Raw genomic sequence first — 12,785 nt, 5'->3', positions numbered from 1 at the left:
GTTCGACGGCAATGTCGTGGTGAGTTGATGCAAGTGCGACACGAAGAAGGCGAACAATGCAACAATGTAGAGTGATCAGCTAACAACTTTGGAAAAGAGTCCTGGGTATAGAAGGAGAGAATGGACGAGATTGGGTGTTTGTGAGATACTCGAGGCTAAGAGCATCCCCAGCCGTTGGGGCTCCCAAAGCCGAAATCCGGCGCTATTTAGCGCCGGGTTGGATGAAAGTTTGGCCTCGGGAGGCCCATTTTCCCAGCAGCGAGCCCATGGTCGACTGCTGACGCTCACCCACCGCGTGTATATCGACGGTGCAGTCGCTGGGAAGGGCACCGTCGGAGTGCCCTCGTTGCATTGAACCGCCGTAATGGTACGTGAAGTGGTCTGGGGAGCCCAAACGCCTCGTCGGGAACGGTCGAAGTTGCCTCGATGCGAGAACCATCGTAATGGAGCACGAACTCCGCGGAATAGCAACCGCCGCTCTCTTCGTCGATAGACCTACATATACGGTTTCCGACGGCCGACGCCATTCATCTATTCTCTCCTCACCATCCTCTGCGGTGCAACATGGACAACCATGAGCGATCTCTCTTGGCCATCGGACACCGACAGCGAGGGGAAGCTGCCTGGATGGCGCCATTGGTGGGATTGAGTTGCATCGTCCAGCAGCGACGATTCCTCGCCGCCGGCCAGCGAGGACGAATGGGATGACGACGAGGAGGAGGACGAAGAGGCCGAGGAGCAGGCCGAGGAGCAGGCCGAGGAAGAGGCCGAGGAGGAGGAGGAGGAGGAGGAGGAGGAGGAGGCCGAGGACGTGGCGGCCCGGGCGAAGGCGAAGGCGCAGCCGGCGAAGACCTTCGGCGATGAGGAGGACTCAAATTCCTCCGACGAGGAGGTGACGAGCCGGAAGCGTTGCCGCCACGACGATGAGGCGGGGCCATCTAGGAAGAAGAAGTAGTTTAAGCTTGTTTTAAAGTTTTTGTATGTAATTTTTATGTTTATTCGAAGTTTTATATATAATTTGTCTATGTTGCACCACTTGAGTTTGTTCAAATCTTTTGTTCGACGAGGGTATTGCCGTAGAATTACAAATTTCCCCCGAAACGTATATCGGGAAGACGAGGGTATTGCCGTAGAAACCCAGGCCTTTGTCGCCGACAGGTCGGGGCCACCAGACGGTTCCCGTGCTTTTCTCTCGTCCGGAGTCCCCGATCGCACCCCGGGCGGCCGGGGATTCCCTGGGTTCGCCGGATGGATGAAAGGCCTAATCCGGGGGAAAACGAGGAACCGGGGGCGCAACTGGGCCGTTTTCGTCCATCCAGATGAAAAAAAGGTGTCCTGGGGGCCTTCCCGGGGAGACGGCTGGAGATGCTCTGAGGGAAAGATGATGCTTGTGATTCGTCGATTTATCCTATCATATAACTTCCATAAATTTCAAATATATTAGACTACTCTTAGTAACTTACTAGGTAGTAAAATGCAACTACATGCAATGGTAACTAGGCATTTTGATGGCATGACATATAACTAAATGACGAGAGAGATTTTTGTGGTAACTACCTATGATACCTTAACATCACATTTCAAGATAAAATAAGTCTACAATATAAGTAATGCACACATGTATGGAGTACTATCACTATGTTACTATGCACAATAACATGACACCACTCTATATTACTCATCCATATGATTAGTCTTATGTTCGTCGCATGTCATTGTTTACCAGCATAAAATAAACAAATCGCGTAACAAAATTTTGGCCGAGCCCCTCTCATTTCAATCTCTCCTGGAGACAAAGAGATGACACGAAACGACCTCATCCCAAATCACTCCCCATGAATTTGGTTTAATGACGCTCCGTAAGTCACGTCAAACTAATACTCCTCGATATAACTGGAGTGATGCATATGAAATTAGCGACCCAGACTCCTCGATATACGAGATATTAAAGCAATGCGGCACAACGCACGCAAATCTTGCTGTCAATCTTTCTTTCTCCCCGCCTGATCCCACAACCTCTTCATTTCCCTTCGCCGCCTACCCACCGCATCCAGCAGGCCGAGGCCGCCGTCTGACCGCCTCCCTTCCAATCTCCGTCGACACGAACGATGATCACCGCCGCCCCTCCTCCCAACTCTCTATTCCATGGCAAGGAGCGCCCGGTCCGCAGCACCACCTCAGGCCCTAGCCGCGGGAACGGGTGTGGGAGCGGCAGCTCAGAGACCGCCTGCCCCACGCTCAGCAGACGTGGCCGGCCAGCACCCTCTCCCTCATGGACGCCGGAGTCCTCGGGGCATGCAACCCTTTTGGCAAGCGTGTCCGGGCACCGTGGGTTACCGCATCTCCGGCCGAACCTCCTCGTCCTCCTTGTTCCCAATCTCGGCATCGCATTGTAGACGGTAGCGGCTTGGACATGATGGAAGAGGAGCTCGTCCAGCACCATCTCGGAGACATCCTCCTTCACGGTGCCTGCAAAAGGTCTTTTTTCCCCTGCAAAATTGTTTGGAATAGTTCATATCATGATTAAATCTGGGTCGTTTTTTCATCGATGCACCATAATAAATACTTGCACTAGTTCTGTGTGCGATCTGCTAGACTATTTCCTATCTTAATTTGCAAGAAGATGGAATCAAACATTCATGAAATCTGCTTGGTGGGATGCGTTTTTGGTTTTGCAAAGCACCTGATGGCTTTGGTCTTGGTCAAAATCTGAACTGAATGCTCCAAATTGTGGCGACTTTGCATTGCCAGGTTAAGCTAGTATTTTCCTTTATAGTACATACTAATTTTGAGTTTTTGACACAAAACCACAGTGTGAAATTTAGCTATTAATTACGCACAGCTCCACCTCCACTCATTTGTGGTTCCACATTCGCAGCTTGTATTTTCTGAAGACTAGACTATCAAAGGAGATCAGTCAGTAACATATAATTGCACAACAACGACAACTAGCAGCGGTTCACAGTATCCTCTGAAACCCAAGAACTTCGCTATACATCTTCCTTTTCTTCAGGTTTGTATTGCAGCAGCACAAGAGAACTTGTATGCAGATTTTTAAGTATTTTAGTGTCCATATGCATTACTCTTCCACTTGTCTCACTTACCTTTGTAATAGTCGTGCTTAGTTTACATTTTAGTCTTCCTTTTACCTTTTTAGGCTGAATGTTTACTACTCCCTCTGGTCTCTTTTAATTGACTCGGATTTAGTATAACTTTGTACTAAATTTGAGTTAATTAAATATAACTGGAGGGAGTAGTAAATCTGAATGTTTGGAAATTTAAAATTAATCTGGTCTCAGTTTAAGTGGCAGGCAGAAGTCGATCTCGTAGATTCCATTGCCGGAGCTTGTGATGGTGGAGCTGGGTGGGCGTGGCTACACGTCCCCAGTCCCCAGGCACGCAGCCACCTGCGAGTAGTTTGTCAACTCGCATGGTGCAGCAGTAGCACATGCTAGCTAAGTGGGCGACTGACTGGCTTCATCTTCAAGAAAAAGGTTGCACTTGTGCAGTCACCGTATCTGTTGTATGAATATGATTTGGTTTTGCCCTCCGAGAGTAAGCAGTCATAATATATTTAGTGCTTAGCAACAAAAATTCCAAAATGCAGCACTTCCTGTTGATGTGAGCTTGGAACCCTCTGGGATATTGTATAATGCCTTGCTGTGATTACTAGCAAGCGAGCAAGCAACACACATCAATTAGCTTCTCCATGGTTTTATACGGACACATAAAACTTGATACATGTCTTGTTGTGATAAACTAATGCATTTTTTTTTATCTTTGTGTTCCCTTCTTTTGCTTCTAATTTTATTGCTAAGCAGTGTATTGACATTCTATGTATTTGTATTGATCTGACGGAAAGCATGTATGCATCTGGCTATGTAACCTCTACTTGGTGAAAGCCCTTTTTTTTTTACTTGGTATTCTAACATGCGCAACACCTCATAAGGTAATATCAGCTTTTCGTTTTTTTTAGTATGGTTGTCTCATTTTGGTGATGCCTTGCTGTTGCAGATGGAGCACTGTAGGATGTAGGATGCATAGGAAAAATGTATGGGCTCTGGAAATCTAGAACGATTTACTCGTCGTGCAGAGTTCTAGATAGCTTCAGCAACATGCCACGCCTAGAGTAGCCAAGTGAAGCATGTACTTCTTTGTCTAACATCGTTGTATCGCACACCGCCAGCTCTAGAGCGTGGAATCTCCGTCAGGTGTGAAGCTTTCCCTTCCATGCACCCTTAGAATTTGGAACCATACAAATCTTGGAAAAGGTCATTGCACCATTATGTGGTTGATAGTTTCAGGTGCTTGATCACAAAAGGGACAAAGGGTTGGACCCTGGAGACCCTTCTGTGCAAGGCGGCGAACACCTGTCCATCAACGGTCTCGAAGATCCAGCCAAAGGAAAAGATTTTCCTTGAGTGGTGCCCAACTTCTCTAGATTGTGTTGTTATGCATGCTAAGATATGATATATTTAATGGACAAAAAATTCATAATACTGGATATATTATGCATGCTACTATTGTGTTACTTTCTTAGGTGGTACATGTTTATTTCTTTGAAACTAGGATTAGGATAGGATGTATTTAACATATTATATCTTGCTTGCTTTTCCTTTTTGAACGATATGATGTATTAGTTTTGACCAGTCACGTATATATTGGTCATGCAGGTTGTTAGTGAAGATGGAAAGCGAGTGAAGCACAAACATCCATTTTCAGAATCAGTGTTTGTTTAATTCAAAGGTTTTCAAAAGCACAATAATAGAAAAACGTTGGAACAATATGTCATGGCATGTGAAATTCTAGAAAATGCAAGACTTAGTTGCAGAAGTCGTTTGGTTGCACCACAGGAGAAAAATGCAGGAAATTTCTATAGAGATTGAGTACATGTCATAGTTGTCACAGGCACATAGGAAAATTTCCAAGTGATCTAACTTCTTGCTAGAAATCCTATGAGATTGTAGTATAGGAAAGAAATCCATAGGAATTTTGGAGCTTTCAACCCTTTGAATCAAATGGCCTCTATAGGAAAACTTCCTATGGGTAAGAATCCTACAAAGTTCCTTTGAGAATCCTTCGAATCAAACAAGGGTTCATGTTTATAAGAACTCTAGGTAATTGATTAAAATCATTAGTTGTTTGACCTATATCATCATTTTTGTGATGTGCTACAGTAGTAGGCCAAGAGGGAATTATTAATGATGTCCTCTTCATGCATTTAAATAATGATGGTGTAATTTTCATTTCCAGTTCTCGAATTGGTAGTGTTATTTATTAACCGAAACACTCAAATTGGTAGTATATTATTTTATTACCTAAAACGGTTTAATTGGTAGTATAGATTTATGACTGGAACCCCCATGCCACCTCAAATTAGGTGTGCTAATGCTTGTAAGTTGTACCTGAAATTGGTAATATAGCTTTATTAGTTTGTAATTAGTAGGCTTTTCCACAAAGCAGGATATAGTATCCAATCGTTTTGGTAGTGCAGGGATCTATTCATGTACCTCAAAATAAAGTGTGTTTCATGTGCTTTGTTCATTTGAATTGAGCGCTGTGATTGTTAGTTACTTAGTGGAGAGTGCCATGTTTTTTAATTTCTCCTTCAAGTGTTGTATTGCTAAGTTTGATATTTCCTTGCATGTTTCGACTCTTTTCTGCATCTTCAGAGGGGGGAAAGTCCATGTGAGGTGCTCTCTAGGGACTCTCTGGCCAATGAGTATGTGGACTATATCCTAGTAGCTTTACAGTAATTATAGATGCTCTCTCGCATTGCACTACAACACATTTCGTATAAACTTACAACCCTCCATTATCTAAAGAGATACCTGAGATGATTGGACACTGAAAAGTTGTTCATTTTGGGATATACATGTAGTGGTTATATGTCGCTCACAATATGTGAAAGTAATATGCGCTCTCACCAAGTGTTTATTTTTTACATGAAAGCTTAGTCTTATCTTTTTCATGTGCAATTCACCTATTATCGTGGTTTATTTATTTTTCTTTCCTGGGGGTGTTTGTGATGTTTTTCCTTTTCACCCCATTCTTAGTACTGAACTCTCAAATTTGGCTATTTGTTTCCAGTGACAGTTTATTCACTATTCATTCAGAGAAGATATGGCATTTCTTGAACACTATTGTGTTGAAATCTACATAACTTGAAATCTTACCTTTATACAAGAATATGTCTATTCGAACTATCTCATTTTGGTGATTTCTTTTTACTGTAGCTAGGATGAATGTTCTAGAAAAATGAGGCTTTCAAAGGGCATTTCATGAGAGGCATCGAAAAATAGTAACATTTGGTATAGGCCGGCATGAAATGGTGACAAAATTGGGCATGAAAACACCCATCGTCTCTTAAGAGAAATGCAGAAAATGTAGCTTTTAACCTCGGGCCTTTTTCGCTTTTTTTCTCAATTTAGAGCTTATGATTTGGGAAATTGATGGTTCCTTTGACCTTGCTATTGCATATGGAGCACTCGAGGATGCATAGGAGAAATGTATGGGTTCTAGTCGATGCAACCGAAGGATTCAGGGTGAGATTACTCTTCCACTCCAATCAGATGATGTGTTGTATGGGTGATGTGAAAATAACCAAGACAATAGTTCCAGGAATTTAAGTGATTTGTATATTCATGAATGGTGATATAGTTTCCATCATCTTTTTTAGTTCTTGTTTCTTATTCCATATTACGCAACTGGAACTTAGCATTTAAGCATTTGGTCTTGTTAGTGCCTTCACAGTGGTATCATCTTCATTATTATTCTGGTATTGAACATGCATATCTTTTACTTTCGTGCATTCCATAAAATTTTGTCGGGTATGTATTCCTTTTGATTTTCCTACTGAGCATGTTTCGACTTGCCCAAAAATCTTTCGTGGTGGGACACTTATGGGGATCTCGCACCATCTATCTGATGAGTTTCACAGTGGCATTCAAATGCTTTGCACTATTGATCTCGCTAGAGAGGATGCCGCCATCCTCGCTGCCGCTGTCGGCATCCTGCTACCCTAAAATTAATTGCTTACTCAATTGTTTTAATTATTTCCTATTTTCTATACCAGGAGCTAAAGGGGTGCGAAGCGGCGGTACTAGCAAGCAATGTTGGAGGGAACATGATGAGTAGGAGGCACGATGGTGACACCATCCATGACATCCACACAAGCGCAACACATAACTTTCATCTGCAATGGTGTGATCTAGTGTATGTTCCTAGTTGATTAGATGCAACACCTACCTGATTGTCTGTGAGCACTTTTATTGCCTATTAAATGCGATCATTATTGTCTCTCCTGTGTGAAGCATGCTTAATTCGATAAGATGTTCTCAACTCCATCTAGATTCAATGGGCATAATATATTTTTATCGCCTATAGTTGTTGAAATTGTAAACTTGTCTCTTTTCTTGCAACATCTCCTTGTCATGTGCAATACCATTTTTTATTCTTTTTATTTGTAGACAAACAAAGATTTAATATTGATGGAATCATTCGCTCTATCTTGATCCTTGTGTTTACTGTGAAACTCTAGTTGCTATGAATCTGGTTATATAAAGATTTAATCTGCAGTATTTTTTGCATAGTAGCTTATTTATCCTCTTTTCTTTTGTAATATGTTCTTCTAATCTGTGAGGTGCATAATAGCATGCGGTGCAACTGTTGCTGGGCAGGCCATGGCGGCAAGTTCACCGTAGTGGTTGTGCTATCTTAGTTTCGTTACAATCTTCCCATGTTATTCCTGAATTCGATGCCCTCTGTTTGGCCATCAAGAAGTTAAAACTTTCAATATTTGTGGTGCTTTTCTGGTACTGGTTTGTGTTGGTGATGTAGTTTATAAGGTGCTAGTTTGTATTTGCCTCTTTATGTCTAAAATAAATAATGAATGAATGATCATGTTACTTTCTTTTGTCCAAGTCATGCTCTATTGACTGCGATTTAATCCTCATGCTAGCATGTGATTTGGTTACCTATGTGTGTGTGCTGTGTTATACAGTTCTGGTATGCTATATTCTAATTGGCCTGTGAACAGAGAGCATATCTCTAACTCTTAATATGAATATGGTAGCTGCTGTTAAATCCTGGTTGTCTTTTAGATGTTTGAGTAGTAGCATTGTTGTGATCTACATTTGATCTTGTGATCCATGTATGTGATGAGCGTAGTGACCCTGGTGTGTTGCATTGGTATAGTGCATTTTTTTGCATATATAGTAGCTTAATTATACTCCTTCTTTTATATTATGCTAAGTGCATAACTGCATGTGGTGCTCCATCAGTCTTGCTGCTCCTACGTCTCGGGAGTTCGGTTCGGCATGACTTGACCTTTCCGGCTCAGGCGGTGATGTCGTGGTGTTACTATGATTGGCCTCGACTACAACCTCTCTGGTAGGCTTTTGGTTCACCTGTTTTATCTTTGGCTCCGTTCTGCTATGTGATACCAGAACCGGGTGTTTATTTCCTACCTTATGAACCGATAGCCCCCATTTGATTCATGTGAGGATGATGATCTGGATAATCTATGTTTGCATACATGTAAAATATTTGTTGTTAGATTGTATTCCTCTTTGGTTAGACTTGTGCACTTGGAGTTGGATTGTGTGTTTATATGACACGAGTTGTGTGTTTCATGCACTTATATTCTTCATTGTTTGATCTGTGATCTGAATGTTCAAGAAATCAGAAACATCATGCCGAAATTTCTAACTTTCTCTGTAATTAAACTTCCATTTGTTAATTAATCAGCTAAGCATATCATCTGCATTTCTTGAAGAAATTTTTGGAATTTTGATAGTGAAGAAGTTTTCCGCACATGAACACATTACTCGTGGAGCTAGAAGGATGGTTAAGTCCATCATAGCAGCAATGTAGTTGCTCAAGATAATTGAAAAGAAGCTCTAGCCTGTGAGTAGTACTAGCTAGAAACTGTCTTACGAAAGTGTTCCAAGCTAGCAGCAACTTGAGCTAGTTTTCGTTCCTACCCTATTAGCTTGCTTTATTAAATATAGTAAGCAAGATGGTGGTTCCTAATTTGATGATAATACCGATAACAAGTAAACATGCTGATAATAATAAGCCATTTCTTCTGTTTGCGGTCTCTAGGTTGCGCCTTGCGCTTGGGTCTGTTGCAGCCAGCTGTTGTCATGTGGTATAGTCTTAGACGATGTGACATCAGTTTATGTATGTTTGGTTTCAGCTTGTCGATGATTCTGCTATGTATATATTTTTGATTCTTTGATCCTTGATAGGTGAAAGTACATAAAACATTATAGGTCATGCCGGTTTTTTGCTCCAGGTGATTATCCTTGAATTTGTTGAATCAATTAGCTGCTAGTACGCATGCTGCAGTTAGTTGACATATGAGATTGCAATTTGCTCTCTGTTGGTTTTTCCTAATATGAAATATATAAAATCATGCCAGAACAGACTTAATGAGCATAATGATGGAGATGAGGTTTTTCATAATGGTCCGAATGTTTGTTGATGCATTTGTTTTGTGCAACTATATGGATAAACACATATGGATGAACATGAGTTTTGTGAATGATGGAGATGAGCAACCAGAACAGACTTAATGAGCATAATGATGGAGATGAGGTTGTGCTAGTTGCAGGGGACATTTTGCAGGTACTTGTATATATACTTTGATCCTGGACCTGGGAGCATAATGGTGGAGATGAGGTTGTGCTCCAATTTATTAAGTCTTCACCTGGGTATACTCTGTAGCTAGCTAGTAATTCTTGTACTATTAATCTGAGCAGCAGATCTTCATGCATTCATGTTTTATTGGTTGTGACTCTCCGCGAGCTTTCTCTATCTAATACAGCGAGCGAGATGGTGGTTCCTGTGGATTTGATGATAGTATCGGTAATAAGTAATCATGCTTATAATAATAATGTCATTTTTTCTGTTTGTCATTTGCAGGTTACGCCTTGCCCTTGTGTCTGTTGCAGCCAGGTGGTTTGATCCTTGCTCGGCATCGAGGAGGGCTTACTTCCTTCCTGCTTCTTCGGTCCCCGTGCCAGCCCCTACTGGAGGTCGCCCGCGCTGCCCCTGTTGCAGGTCACCCGCGCCAGCCCTGGCGGATGTCACCCGCCTCGCCCCTGGTGGAGCTCGCCCGCGCCAGCCTCGTGTGCCTTGCGTGCGGTGGCAGGATCGGCTAACCCCTGGCTTGGACTACCTCCTCGGCACTGAGGTAGTTTTATTTGACGTTGATCTGGTTTTACAATCAAATGAAAATTAGACTTGAGCCTGGCATATACCCTATATAAAAGACAAACAATTTACCACACCTCTTAGAAATTTGGTAACTGTAGATGCACCAATTTCTCCTCCAACTATTCAATTACTATGTGACACGTATCTCTTGAATTTTTTTTCATCTGGTCAATTTCTTTGCGTTTCTTTTTTTTTCTAGCCTAAATTGGGTACTGGTTACCGGCAGGACTTCCGGTTATTGTGTGTTTACCATCGTGCGAAAATATCTACTGCTTATCATTGTTCCCGCACCGCTTTGACCATATAATCCAGAAGCACCCAGTAAATTTCCATACGGCTCGCCCCAAAAAAAAAGCCCAGACACCTCTCCTCACGCCCTAATTCATGCCGCGATGCACGCCTCCACCGGCCTCCCCCTTCCCCCCTGAGCCGCCGCCTACCGTGAGCTCTGTTGCGCCCGAGCTCCCCTAGCCGACCTTCTTCCTGGCCGGCGATGGTGTGGGTCAAGTCCTCATCTGCCATCGCGGTCGCCGCGGAGGCAGTCCGGCTTCCCCCGGCTGGTTTACAGTGTGCGCGTTCGAAGGCCAGCGGTGCGGCCGCCGCGATCGCTCCAACCGGGCACCGCATACAACTACTCGACCACCGCCTCTCCTCTTCGCCTCCGCTCGCGAATTCGTTTGTCATTGCCACAGTTTCGTCCAAGAAGAGGCAGAGGATAGGCGCGGGGCGCTGTTGGGGGAAGCAAGACGACAGCAAGTAGTGCGACTGCACAGCGGGAGCCTGGGAGGAAGATGTTACTGATTGAGGAGCAGTGACATCAATCCCATGGTCGCCCAGGTGAGGCCATCTCCTCTATGTCCAGCATCATCTCTCCTAACTGAATTCAGTAATCTTTGAGGCATGAGCTGAAGAACCTAGGTAGCAGGGACTAAATGTTGAATACTATTTTCTGTTGGTTACCCTTATATGCATCTTTGTTTTCTTGCTGATTCTAAGTATGTTTGGAATTACAGGCTGAAGATGTGTATACTTAGCTACTGTAGGTATTAGCTTTGTTTTTAACTTATTTATTTGTTCCTGGGATTTTTTAAAGTTCAACGCGGCTGCTTTTGTAGATTTCACAATGGTGGCGCTCATGGCCATCAGGAGGGAGATGCTGACTCACTATAGGGTGTTGGATAGCTGGGACATCAGCTCCGCCGACTCCTCCACAACTGAGAATCTCTACGTGACTGTCAATATGTAGATTATGATGTCTGCAGGCCAGGTTTGTTTTCCATATTCGTGCACAGTGCATCAGAATGGATATCTGATCATTCAACGATAATACTGACTGGGTGTTTTATTGTCTTTTAAACAAACAAACATATTTTCGTTCCAGCTTTCATCCATTTCCAACCACTTAGCCTTTATAGATCTTCTTTCTTTTGGTTAGAACAAGTTGTATAGTTGCCTGGTTAAGTTAGCCAGATAAAGGAATCCAAAACCTGAACTCATTTGTATTCACTTGGGAACGTGAACTATTTACTTTGCAAGAGTATGTTTTGTGTTCGACAAGATTGCTGTTGATATTACAGTCCTACCGTCCTAGCATGTTGAAAAAAATATTTGGATTATTGGGCAAGTACTAGAAAGTTCACCTATTTTTGTTTTCGACAAGACAATGTTGTTTTTGCATCTAAATTTGGATTTTGTTGTTACTGATTTAGATGGTCATTACGTTATACAGATTCAGAATGCATGACACATGTCGAAAAGCTGAAGCTCCAAAGAAAAGATGCTTTCAATATGATAACTCCTTTTTTTCTATGTTGAACTCTTTCGAATATTCTGATCATGTCCGTTTTACTATTCCTGGGATGTCTCTACTTCCTTACATATTTTTTACTGGCAATATTCATTGCCATTACATATTGGAGTAGAGTAGAGGTTGATTTCAGAAAAGTTTCTTTAGACCAACCTCATTGGATGGATATGTTCTGTGTGAAACTTGGATAGTCAGTGATGGGTAATTTGTTACCATAGTTTGGTTTTCTTTTCTTACCTTACCTTACCAAGCTGACATCTGTTTTTTGTTGTAGACAAACGTTAACTTATGACTTGAGCTACCTTCTGATAAACATATCAAGCCCTCCCATCTATCTTTCAAGAGTTTCTAGAGTTTGTTCTAAAAGTTGATTATCATAATTTGAACACATATAACTGCAGTATCCAACTACACTAACTACTGAAGCTCTTTGCCTGGAGCGATTGCCTGCCTGAAGGCCATCGAGTTTGCAGTCGAGGTAGGTATGGGATGGATAATAAATGAAACTGATGCGTACTTGCTAAAATCGGTTCTCTAGTCCTATACATTTGATTCAGCTCGCCATGTAGTTCTCTTCAGGGAGGCAAAATTCCTGCTGCTCATCAACTTCTTATATTACAAAGTATTGTAATGTAAGCCTTTTGTAATACAATGGCTCGCGCCTTAGCTGCTAAGGGTGCTAGCTTAGTCTTGGGTGGTGTTATGATGTGGCATGATAATGCACCAGACAGTATATCTCATATTGTTGCTAGCAAGC

This window comes from Lolium rigidum, chromosome 6 (assembly GCF_022539505.1).
Source record: "Lolium rigidum isolate FL_2022 chromosome 6, APGP_CSIRO_Lrig_0.1, whole genome shotgun sequence".
NCBI lineage: Eukaryota > Viridiplantae > Streptophyta > Magnoliopsida > Poales > Poaceae > Lolium > Lolium rigidum.
This window is presented reverse-complemented; position numbering follows the sequence as displayed.